The following is a 12,806-nucleotide window of genomic DNA, read 5'->3' as shown; positions in this document are numbered from 1 at the left end:
ACAAGTTAAGCAACTCAAGTCAAGGGTTTGCCTCAACACGCTCACCTTGTGTTTCACAATGTATTCTCTTTAATTCAAGTTAGGAGAATATGACAGTTTAAAAACATCATTTTAGACAGCGATCATACTTTCATCTGAAGTGAAATTTCTCAGTGGAGTTGCTATCAAGGAAGAGCATGAATTAATTTCCATTCTCCTACTGTATCCCCAGCCCTTCTCACAGAAGAAATAATGAGTAAGGAGATGGCCAGAAAACAACTAAACAAAAACTTGGATAATTCACGGACCAAATAGGAATCTTGAAATATACAAAGATTGATTACATTTCTGGTCTTTTTTATCCAAGCACAAAGGAAAACTGACCAAGTTTTCATCAGGCTTTCCCTCTGTTCAAATGTTTTCTAGTCTCTGGTCAACTTTTGCTGCAAAACCCATTTGACCTTACATCCTCCAGAGCTATGATTTTTTTTTTTTAGTTTGAAGGAAGAAGATTATAGAATTAAAAATGAAGAGTTCCTAAAGACTCCTGAATTTGCCCCGCCTGAAATGATGGGCAGAACTAACTTGGAAGCTTAATTGAAAGAACCTGGCTACCTTTAATCTATGGGTTGTATTTTCTCAGCTGGGAGTCAGGTTAGAAAAAGAAATTATATAGACTCAGGTCGGTTTGTTTTAATTGCTTCTAAGAGAAAAGTGAGTAATAATAAGTATCATTTATGAATATCTTCTATGTGCCAAGTGTTCTATGTATATTCATTATGTCACGTAAACCACCCAACAGTCTTGCAAGGTAGGTATTATCCCATTTTAAAGATGAGAAAACCTAGACTCAGAGAGTTTAATAAGTTGCCTGAGGTCACTCAGGTCATAACCAGTAGACTAGGAATCAAGCCCAGATCTGTCAAATTCCAAAGATCGTATTCTTTCCACTGTACCATCCTGTTCTTACATTCCTTTAGGCTCCAACCTTTATTTATTGAGCACTTTCTATGTGCCAGATGTTGTACCACCTGCTTTACTTTCAACCTGGAGATTGGAGTTTTTCCAGTTTTATGGATGAGGAAAGAAGCTCAGTTAATCTACCAACGTGATACAACCTCTCAGTGGAACCTAGGTTGCCACCTCCAGAGCACATGTTCTTCACGTGACAATTCAGCCTCACCGAGATAAGCTCTTTCCTGTCCTTCTCACCAGATGGAACTGAACCTAAAGCAACCAAAGAATGGAATGGCTTATCTTTAAACGTTTCCATAACCACCTAATCTAGCGGGTCAGACATTTTCCTGTAATTTTGATACCCCAGCACAGTATAAATCTGGAGTGGAGGATGTTTGGCATGTGTAATACACAAATAAAAAATAAGTTCATGTAGGTTTCTGCATAGGGGAATGACATGGTGACCAGGATTTTAACCCTGTCTTACGAGGAAACACAAAATCACTCTTGAGGGGCCTGGTTTCCAAGCACTGACACGTATTTAACCTAAGCTATGTCCCACCCCAATCTTACACCCAATCCCAAATCTCAGGCCCCACGGTAAGGATTGTCCGCCTAGAAAGGTAGAGTTGTTTGAGAGAAAACGGAAGACTCCTGTAAATCGGTTACAGACCATCCTCAGGCTTGCCACACAGGGCCTCCCTTTGACTGTAAGGGATGCACTAGTAAGTCTTAGGGGATGTTTTGGAAAGAGGAATCAGTTCCCAAGCTGAGACGTGAATGACTGCGCTCCTCTAATAATAAATAATAACATTTTTGATTTATGTGTTATACCTTCCAAAACATTCTCCATTCTAGAAGATTTCTACCATGTTGGGGGTATTTAAATTACAGGACAATTTCTGACCCGCCAGAGTGGGTGGTATGGGATATCTCCCCTAGAAATGTTCAAGGCTAGCAGTGCCCACGCAAGAAAATCCACCCTCCTTTGCTTTGTGCTCACGACTTTCCACAGTTTGGCGTCTGTATCCAGAGCCTCTCTGCACTGGCATCCTGTCCTCTGGGCCGGTATTCCCTCTACCCTGATCACCCGCATTCCCTCACTCTCCTTTGCTCTGACTGCTCGACACTGTTCCCTCTGCCTGGAATTCCCTCACCTTTCTCTCTCCCTTCCCCGTCATAACCCTCCCACTGCAACTGCCTGTCTGAATCCTGGTCGTCTTTCAAGGCCCTGCTTATCTAACAAGCCTTCTAGAAGCCCTTAGATGGACTATCTTTCCACCCCACACCGCAGGCAGTTACTATCTCTATTATAACCCTCACCATCGCTTCCCTGCCTGAGTAGAGTGACGGTCAAGTGCATGCTGGTGTTGTCCTGTCAGGGGGAAGACCGGGCTTTGGTCAGCTTGGCCTCCCTAGAGCCGGCTCAGAGTAGTTGCTCCACGAATGCTCGTCAAATTAGATACTTGTTGCTGTTTTCTCTAGGATATAAAGCTCGTAGCCAGACCCTTTCAAAAATAAAAATAACTAGATTCGTTTCAAAATTTCTTTTCTTCATAAAGCCAAGTTAGTCGTCCTTCACGTTGGAGAGTCTCAGTATTTGCAAATTTGTGCCTGGTAGGATGTTCTAATCTTTAAAGACTGGAATTTAAATGGACCAGTGTCGGTCCTGCTACTTTTAAAAATTTTGTCCTTTCCTTCTAATCATTTGCATTTGGTACATCATCCATGAATTTTTGAAATTAAAAGCCGATGACTCTTTAAAGAATTCGCCCAGCTTTTAAATACCAAGGATTTTGCATTTGAATATATTTTAATTTATTTAAGAATTATTTTAATCAAATTCTTCCTTAATTTAGCCAGATTTCTGTTTTAATCCTTCCAGGCCAGGACTTTATTTATTGTGACTACATTCTTTTAAAGATAGAAGTTTAAACAGTATTAAATGCTGTTTATGGTGTTCTCTCTTGCTAGATTTTTTTCTGCATCTCATAGAAACACGTTTCCTTGTTTTGTTGTTGTTGTTTTTTGGTTTGTTTGTTTGTTTGCGGTAAGCGGGCCTCTTACTGTTGTGGTCTCTCCCGTTGCGGAGCACAGGCTCCGGATGTGCAGGCTCAGCGGCCATGGCTCACGGGCCCAGCCACTCCACAGCATGTGGGATCTTCCCGGACCGGGGCACGAACCCGTGTGCCCTGCATCGGCAGGGGGGCTCTCAACCACTGCGCCACCAGGGAAGCCCCACATGTTTCCTTTTTTACATGTCTAGTGCAGTCAACATCTCCTCACTTTTATGATCTCTGCCAGTCAGTCCCTAGATACACAGCGACTAATTGCTGTGTGTCTAGCCCAGTGTTCACATGTGGAGGATATAAAATAACAAGAATACTTCATTGTTAGCAGTTCAGCCGAGGCTGGGCTATGGGGATGTGGAGGATGGAGAACTCAGTGAGTGACAGAGCAGGCAAGAGAGGTGTCCTGGAAGAAGGTCACAGAAGCAAGAGCAGGTTGAAGGGACTGAACAAGAAGCCAGGACTGAGGAAATACCAGGATTCACAGGATCCAAAAGGGATGCAACCGCAGGGGACACAGAAACCAGGTGGCATTGCAGGAAGCACGAAGCGTAACCTACCATCCATTTCCAGGAAGCATGGGTCCTCAGGTGTAGCATGGGGCCTGCAACATGGGATGTGCTCACAAAACGTGTGATGGGTGAGGGAATGGATGAACCAGGGAAAGCAGACAGAGAAGCAGTGGGGTAGGGAAGGCTTCTCATGCTGGGGACCCCTTGGTCCTGACCTCAGCCACTGGTTTTCTCCTTTTCTCCTGGTGAGGACAGCCCCGAGGGGGCCTTGTTCAGGAGTATGAGCTGGACGCATGCAGAGTTCTAGGACAGAGGCATTTCCTACAAGTTGAGTCTTGATGAGAAGAAACCCAGATAAACCCAGAAAAGGGAGGAGGGCCCTCCAGGAAGGGAGAGCAGCTTGGCCACGAGCTTCCAAGGCCAGCGTCAGCTCCCTTCATCTTTGCATCACCTGTTGCTCTCCGCATGTACCAAGGTGAGGGCAGTGGTGGAAAAGAAAGCATGATTGATAAAAGAGGGCAGGTTATGGCTTTTCTAAATTGAATATATACAATACCAAAAGAGCCAAATAAAAAAGGAAAATTGTTATGTCTACACAGTATCGAAGCTTTACCGACTTCTTTCCTCTCTACGGAGTATCCCCCAGACTCCCATTCTGATTCAGCTTTTAACCTTCTAGAACTGACTCAAAGTGCATGTCATCTGCAGAGCTTCCACCTCAAGCAGGGTCCCCCTTCCTCTGCATGGACACCATGTTCACGCCTCAGCCGTTGTCCGATGTGCTTCACTGTGGGAGCTTCTCCCCCTTTCTCGGGCCTCCTGTTCCCGCCCATGCTCAGGGCATGGACGCCTTCGTTCTCCCTGGCACCCTACCTTCCACTCAGTAAATCTGGGAGAAAAGAAGGGACCCAGCTGACCAGCTGATTTGCCAACCTGACAGTGTTCTCGTGAGAGAATGTACATCTTCTTAGTGCCTGTATAAGCTGTAGTCCAGTTTTATGCAGTTTTCTTCTGTGCTTTTTATTTTTCTTTACAACTGTGGTGTTCTTTTTCCCATGAAGACCATTCAGCTTTCCTGACCCTCTTAGTTTTATAAATGCTCTCATTTTTAAAAATAGTATTTATTTGAATATATATATATGTGTATATATATATATATATATATATATATATATATATATATATATATATACACACACATGAGGAACATATAAAACATACCTATGTACTTTAGAAACTAATAAAACACCACCAGGACTTCCCCGGTGATGCAGTGGTTAAGAAGCCGCCTGCCAAAGCAGGGGACATGGGTTCGATCCCTGGTCCGGGAAGATCCCACATGCCACGCAGCAACTAAGCCCGTGAGCCACAACTACTGAGCCTGCGCTCTAGAGCCCGAGTGCCTAGAGCCTGTGCTCCGCAACAAGAGAAGCCACCACAATAAGAAGCCCGCGCACCGCAACGAAGAGTAGCCCCCGCTCACCGCAACTAGAGAAAGCCTGTGCGCAGCAACGAAGACCCAATGCAGCCAAAAATAAATAAAATTAAATCTTAAAAAAAAACACACTACCGACTTCAGAAACGGAACATAACACCAGTATCCTAGAAGCCCTAAGCGTGTCCTTCTCAGAAGTAACCACTACCCTCAATTTTATGTCAGCTGTGCCCTTGATTTTCTTAATAGTTCTATCACCTAACATATGTCCATAAACAATATATCATGAAATTTTCCTGTTTTTGAACTTTATGTAAATGGAATCATGTTGACTGTTTTCTGCTGCTATGAACATATGTCTTTGCTTTTTGAAAATCTTTTAAAAATTATAAATATTTAAAGCCTACTCAAGTATATAAAAAGTACAAAAACAAATACTGTGTATCCACCTTAGCCAAATCTCAGTATTTTGATATAAGTGCTTCTGGTTTGGTTTTGTTTTGTTTTTAAAGAAAGAGCACATTATCAAATTGGTTGCAGCTCCCTGAGTAACCCTCCCTGATGCATTCCTGTCCCTCTCTCCTTCCCCATTACCCCCAGAGGGAACTACTATCCTTAATTTGGTGTTTACCATTCCTGTGCACACTTTTATGCTTTTTACCACATAGACATTCATAAACAGTGTGTAATAATGTATGCATGTTTTTAGACTTTGTAAGTATATACTTAACAATGTTCATCTATAAATTGCTTTTTTCACTGAACATTATGTTCTTGAGATTTATCTATGTTGATACATGTAGCCCTAGCTCATTTGTTTAAACAGCTATAAGGTCTTCCATTGAGGAATGTACCACAGTCTCCAGTTGATGGACATTTGAAGATGTTTCCAATTTTTGTTATCACAAACATTGCTACAGCAAACCTTCTCCTAACTACCTTCTTATGCACATGCGGCAGTATTTTAGGAGTAGGAATGTTGAGTTATGAAGTATGTACATCTTCGCTTTTACTGTACAAGAGGTTATAGAAATTGACATTTGCATCATCAGTGATGAGAAATCCCAGTGTTCCACTTCCTTGACAACAGTTGAGGATTGTTGGGATTTAAAATCTTTGCCAAGCTAATGGGTATGAAGTGGAATCTCCTGGAGGCTTTCATTTTGCGTTTCCCTTAAATGCTCCTTTCCATTAGTTCAGCAGGCATTTAGCAATGTGGCATGCTGTGTGCTGAGTGGCCCCGACCCTCAGGAGTGCTCAGTCTTTGCAGTGGTTCCTACCTGGCGAGGCATATCAGAGTCACTTAAGGTGCATTTTCAGGAACCAGAGGTCTGAGGTGGGGCCCAGGCATCTGCAACGTTAATTCCAGGGTGATGCCGATGCTCACGTCCAGTTGAGAAGCTCTGAGCTCGTGGCGGGAGAAGCCTAATTCAGCCTGGGTGCGTTTGTGCGGGCAGGTGTGAGAACCTGGCTCTTCCTGGGCCAGCGCTATGGCATCCCTTTCATCTTGAGATTCTTCTTACAGTTTTATTTGATTGGCTCATTGGGTGTTGAAATGATTAATTTGTATCTATTGATAGAAAGTACCTCAAAAGCAAATGCTAAACACAATGTAAGCAGAGGCCGGATTTCCTATAACTTCACCTGTCTGGGGCAGCTGTAAACTCGGAAGGAAACAAACAAAAGCAAGAGAAGGAAGAGGAGGAGACAGTCTCTGAACTCAAAACAGTGCCTGAGGAAAGCAACCCTGAGCTCACACAGCATCACTTCATATCGTGCAGCCCCTGATCCACGCCGGGTCCTGGTCCTAGGGACGGATAGGCAGCCGTACCTGACTCTTCAGAAGCTGAGATACATGTGGGATGAAGTAGACAAAAGGCAAAGAGAAGAGGCAAGAAAGAGAGACCATATTGAGACCGAGTTGGCCTTGGTGAGAAGTGGCAAAGGAAAGAGAGCTGGCTAGGAAAAGGCAACAGAAATAAATAGAGAAAGTTCGTGGTCGGGGGCAAGCAGCATGCACATCCCAGTAGCCCTGGGGACCTCGGTACCACACTAAAGGCACATCGACTCTTTAACAGAGGATGGTTTGGGGGGTCTGGTAGGGAGTATTTGTGAAAGAGCAAGCGAAGTCTTCTTAACACTTGAGACTCTTGTGTATAATGGTCTTTTCATGTGTTCTCTGTCATCGAGAAAAGGCTAAATTATTTTCAGTATGTTATATTTACTGAGATGTGAAAGTCTGTACAAAGTTTAGAAAGATATCCATCAAAATAGTTAAAATTAAACACTGAAAATTTATGCTGTAGTTAGAAATTTCACATGTATGGAAGAGTGTATAAAGCCAGATTAAAAAAAAAAAAAAACTAAGGAAAAGGATGAGTAGGGGGAGAGAAGGAATGTTTATTTAGTACCTGCTCTTTTTTTGTTCAGTTCTTTCAACAATGCTATAAGAATTATTATCCTCATTTTGCAGATGAGAAAATCAAGATTCAAAGAGATGAAATATTTTGCCTATGGTCTCACCGCTAATAAATGAATGAGGCTAGCAATTGAACCCATTTTTATCTGACTCCAAAGGCTGTAGGTACCTTTTTCCATCATACCGTGCTGTCACCTCCCATATTAGGATTTTTAGCGTTTACAGCAAAATTCAAGAAACTTCAGGCTTTAGTTTGGTAATACTAGTAAAACCCCAAAGGTAATCTGTTTACGTGATCAAATCAGTAAAAGATAGTGAAAAATTGAAACCAGTTTAATAAAATGTGGTTAATATTTAGTCTCCTTGGTCACTTAAATGGAAGGCAGTGATAGTAAAAGGAGACACCATTTGATTTTTAATGCCTTGAGTAGGGACACTTCTGAATTGGAAAACTTGACTTTTATATTTCTTGTAGGCAATGTATGGTATTTAACTTCCTAGTGGTTAGAATCTGTGCGTCTCAGAGGTTTAGCGTGTGGTTAGTAAGATCGGGGTGGTCAGTAAATAAACGGCAGCTTCCCTAATTGGTTGTGTGCCCACTGTGGGGGCAGCCTGGGAATGAGACGTGTACAAACTACCTTTAGGAAGAATTGACCTCAGTGGGAATCATCTTTGGAAGGGAAGTTTACAGCCATTCAACGTGGGGTTAAAACTATCTCCTAATGAGGCTTCGAGGAACCAGAGGGGCCTGAGAGGACTGGAAGTGGCAATGGGACCATCACCACCACAGAGTGACTCCGTGAGCATCTTCCCTGCTAACCCAAGAACACAAGAATATAGAGTTTGGAAGGTTTGGAGAAATGAAATAATGGCTGACTTGTGAATAATGACGAAAATATTTGATGATGTGACTCCCAGGGAAGCAATTATGGTTAACCCCTCGTTTGTTTGGCATTTTCAAGGATTGAACTGTCCCACATAACTGAATTTTCCAGACAACTAAAACTTTCCTATTTATGCGCCTTGAATGTTTTTAACCATGCTTGGTGGAAATGTTTCTGAAATAGATTATACAATTATCCTGCCTCCTTGAACAGAAGCTGCAAGAAATAACATTTCCTTTAGTTGCCTTTGACTGCAGGTCTGAGAAGACCTGATTAAATAGGTTTAAATAGTTAGGGCTTGTAATCATCTCACATAACAAGAAATCCAGAGCTGGGCAGTACCAGAGAATGATGAATTCTCAGCTCAGTGATGTCAGACTGACTTTCCAAAAGCTCATGGTCATGAGATGGGTGCACAGCTCCAAGTCCCAAGATCTCACGTGATAAGATCTAGGCAAGAATGAAATGGGGGCTTCTCCGTACATGTGTCTTTAATTAGAGAGGAAAATATTTCTCAGAAGACCCCTGGCCAACTTCCCCTCAGGTCCCATTGGCAGGACTGAGTCACATTTCTATACCTTGGTTTTATGGGAAGTCTGAGGGAGTGAATACCCAGCACTCTCCGACTATGGGGGGGGAGGAGGGCTCTGCCCGTAAAAAAGAAGGATGGAGAATGGCTGTTGGGTAAGCAACCAAGAGTGCTGGCCATATTACCGAGATTGGGAGTGGACGTCACTATGTATGGTTACAGCTTGAGGGACGGTGGAGCTTTTTGCTCCTACGCTGAATCACCCCAGACTCGGCTGCTTTTTGATTTCCTAAGTCTGCTTTTAGTTAGTATTCTCTCTCCTTGCTTTATGCCAGACTGCTAATTATCACTACTTGGTGTTAATGTCCCTTGCCCTAATCTTGCCATCATTAGATTTTTTTTTTTTTTCTGGAAAAACCATATGATCAAACTTGTTAGAACTATGCCTGAAATGTTGAGTGAGTATCTGGCAGCTGTCCTGTGGGTCAGATACACAGTGTGGCCTTTCTTTTGGCTGTTCAGTGTCACTTTTCCATTGTTGAGGTTTTGGGGGAAGTGAGCAGTTTTTAGAGAGTCTTATGAACTTAGATAAATCTAATGAAGTCTTCTTCTGGTGCAAGGATGGGCACATAGGGGCAGTTACGCTTGTTTACTAGAGAAGGTAAAACTGTCGGAACTTCAGCATGGTTTAGAGAGAGGCAGCAGAGTTTATCAGTGCGTTCAGCTCCCTCTCAAAGCTGCACGGAGGGTGGTTGCTTGGACAGCACCACCAGCTCTGGGACTGTGACCAGTGGAACCTGTTACTGCAGCCACTGTCCAGTATGAGGCAAGCTGGTGCAGAACTTAATTGTTCCTGCCTTCTGCCAGGGTGTCAGAGCCCCGTGAGTGACTCCTGTGAAATGCCCAGGTTGAGCAGAATTAGCAGTGTTTGGATGTGACTTGTTTCGACAAGTTCTTGAAGAAAGTAATGCTTCAGAAATGGTTATTGAAATTATACTGAACAGGTGGGGACCTTGCCTTCTTTGACTCGAGAGCTGACCAAAATTCAGTCTCTGTATACAGAAAGAAGGAAATAGGAAGCAGTTGTGAACATTATACTGACAGCGAGTAACTGAACCAAATGGAATGGTTCTACTCTGGGAATCAAACCCGAGCTAGTAGACAGGTTGGGTTCTAAGGAAGCAAAGGTTAAAATGTTCAGATTTGACATGGCTGAGATGATGAGCCCAAACTGCTTAGAACCTTGGGAGTTCCATAAAGCAAGTTAGCTGTTTGAAGGCCCACCAGTCATTATTTTACTATGCATCAGAAAATCATGACTTAGCCTATAGGCAAAATCTGAAGTGTCAGAAACATTCGGGGATAAGGAAAACAAGTTTTAGTTTTTTTAAAATTTTGACTAATTGGTACCATTCAAATCATTCTTCTAAGAAAAATGCAAAGTATTTCTCATAAATCGTTTATTTATTCACTCCTTCTTATGCATAGAACATTTTTAAAGAAGCCATCCTTTTAGTGACTGCTGACTGGTCCAGGCAGGATATACCCTAGTTAAGCTGAGCAAGGTATTTATATTTTTCTCATTTTATTTTCTCATATGTGAATTAATATGTGGATTACCGACTTTACCTTTGAGGGACTCTGACCAGTCCTGCCCCCGCTACAGCCACTGTGCCCCCTGTAGCCACTGTGTTTGAATTTTAATATTGACTTCAAAAAAGCTTCCAGCAACTCATTTTCTAGAAAACAAAATAACAGGAACAAAAAATATAATGCATTTCAAAGCTCCAAAAAGCTGGTAGCTTGAGAATCATGAAGCCTATGGTATTATCTGTATTGCTGGGATACTGAAGGGTGACTGTTCTTACTTTGAATTTGTATATTATTGCCACTGAATTTTATTATTTGAAATTATTGCTGTTTTGAAGGGAAGCTTGCATGTTAAACACTTTTCACCAGTGCTATTGCTGTTGCTTTGGGGGTTCATCTGAATCTCATTTTAATGTGTGGAAACTTATAAACATAGTTGAAATCAAAGGAAAGAATATGTGAATAGGCATTTTTCTAAAATTAATGAGAGGAAATGAAATGAGTGATCAGAAAAGAGATAAACAGTTTTAGAAAACGATATTTATTCAAAGTGACTGAAGACAGGACTTCCCTGGTGGTCCAGTGGCTAAGACTCCACTCTTCCATTCCAAGGGGTGCGGGTTCGATCCCTGGTCGGGGAAGTAAGATCCCACATGCCACGTGGGGCAGCCAAGAAAATGTAAAAAAAAAAAAAAGAAAAAACAAAAAACACCCAAAAAGACCGAAGACATTACAGATGAAGCTCTGTAAGATGAAGGGATTCCAAAGGGTTTTCTGAATGCAATGACTTATCATTTGAATTGCTCTGTTTTTCATGTTTTGTATTATTCCTATATGTTACCACATCTTTGCTTTGGCACAAATAGACATGTATTGAAACTGCATTGAGGCACTTGGAAAATGTGATTAAAGAGTAGACATTCAAAATCTTGCCACTTTTCTTTGGTCGTGGTGTGATTCATTTGTCAGAAACCCCCTGCAGCACTGAGTCAGAGTCAGATATACTTAGACGTCTAAGAGGCCTTACCAACTGGACAGTTTTTTAAGTTTGCTGCAAGCCTAACTTCCTTCAAGAAATCATTCTGGGTACTTAGTGGGCCTAATCCAAGTCAAATGTCGCCCTCACTGACATGGTGATACATGTATAACTATCTAGTACGTATTTTTCTGTCGTGTATTTGCCTCATGGAGCCGAAAAGTTGAAGCCGATACCTCCTTCACAGGGGAGACCTTAGCTTACTAAATTGTAATTTTGACGTAGTGAGTGTGTTGTGAGCAGGTGATACCAGTAAACCAAGAGCAGGTGGCAATGTGACCAGTAGAAGGAGCTTAGGATTTAAATCATAGGACTAGACTTGAGTCCTGTGTCTGCGTAGCTATGGCCTGAGCAAATTAATAAACCTCTCGGAGTCTGTTCATCTGTTAAATGCAGCTGGTAAAAATAATGTCTGCTTCAAGGAGTTATAAGTATCAAATCAGATAAAGTATATAAAGGTACTCTGCAAAGCTATAAAAGTCTATACACATTTTTCTTATTATTTTTTGTAAATTAATTAACGTGCCTGTTCTGTGTCCTTCAAGTACGTAACATTTACAGAAATACATATTAATATGCCTTGAGGCATGTGCCATTGAAACAGTCTGCATTTTTAATGATGGTTTGCCTCAACTGAAAGCAGGAAGTCATTTTTTTAAATTATTTATTTGGCTGCGCCAGGTCTTAGTTGCAGCACACGGGATCTTCATTGCTACGTGTAGGATCTTTAGTTGCAGCATGCAGGATCCCTGGTGGTCCAGTGGTTAAGACTCCACGCTCCCAATGCAGGGTGCCCAGGTTCGCTCCCTGGTTGGGGAACTAGATCCCACATGCATGCCACAACTGAAGATCCCGCATGCCGCAACTAAAGGAAGTCATTTTATTTTTAAAAATTGAGTTAAAGGATCCCAAAATGAACAAATAAAGCACATAATACTTGTTAACAGCAAATATTAGAATCAGTCTATACTGCAACAGTAGACATATGTAGTCCCTGTTGCATTCCATTAAGGAGCTCCTACTGGTTTAGGAGATATATATGGTAACACATATGGAAAAATGTAAAACTGCTGAGTATCAAAATTCACTGCTTGATTGGAAGTAAGTGATAACGTTTTTCTTTTTTCTGGTGGCCCAGTTGCCATATCCTATAAAAAAAGAAAGATTATCACTTGCCCTCTTGATCCCCTTTCCAAATCCATTCTTTAAAGATGGTCTCCATCCCACCTCCTCCATCGAATTCTAGATGAGGAAGACAGTGCCTCACCTTTGAGGAGTTTCTGATATAATGGAGACTTAAAGCACATATACAACTAACTCCTCTGTGGAATAGTGGACAAGGTAAGTGCCACAGCAGGTCAGGTGGCTGGGGGTGGCCAGCTTCTGTCACCATTTC

General features: G+C 42.0%; 1 protein-coding gene across 9 annotated transcripts in view; it reads left to right on the top strand.

The window, feature by feature from the left end:
- The window catches only part of BABAM2 (BRISC and BRCA1 A complex member 2), a 491,572-nt gene that overhangs the window by 435,913 nt on the left and 42,853 nt on the right, over window positions 1–12,806 (top strand). The gene's annotated exons all lie outside the window — the stretch shown is intronic.

This window comes from Stenella coeruleoalba, assembly GCF_951394435.1.
Source record: "Stenella coeruleoalba genome assembly, chromosome: 13".
Lineage (NCBI taxonomy): Eukaryota > Metazoa > Chordata > Mammalia > Artiodactyla > Delphinidae > Stenella > Stenella coeruleoalba.
Note: the sequence above shows the minus strand (reverse complement) of the source record. Positions and strands in the feature narration are given on the sequence as shown.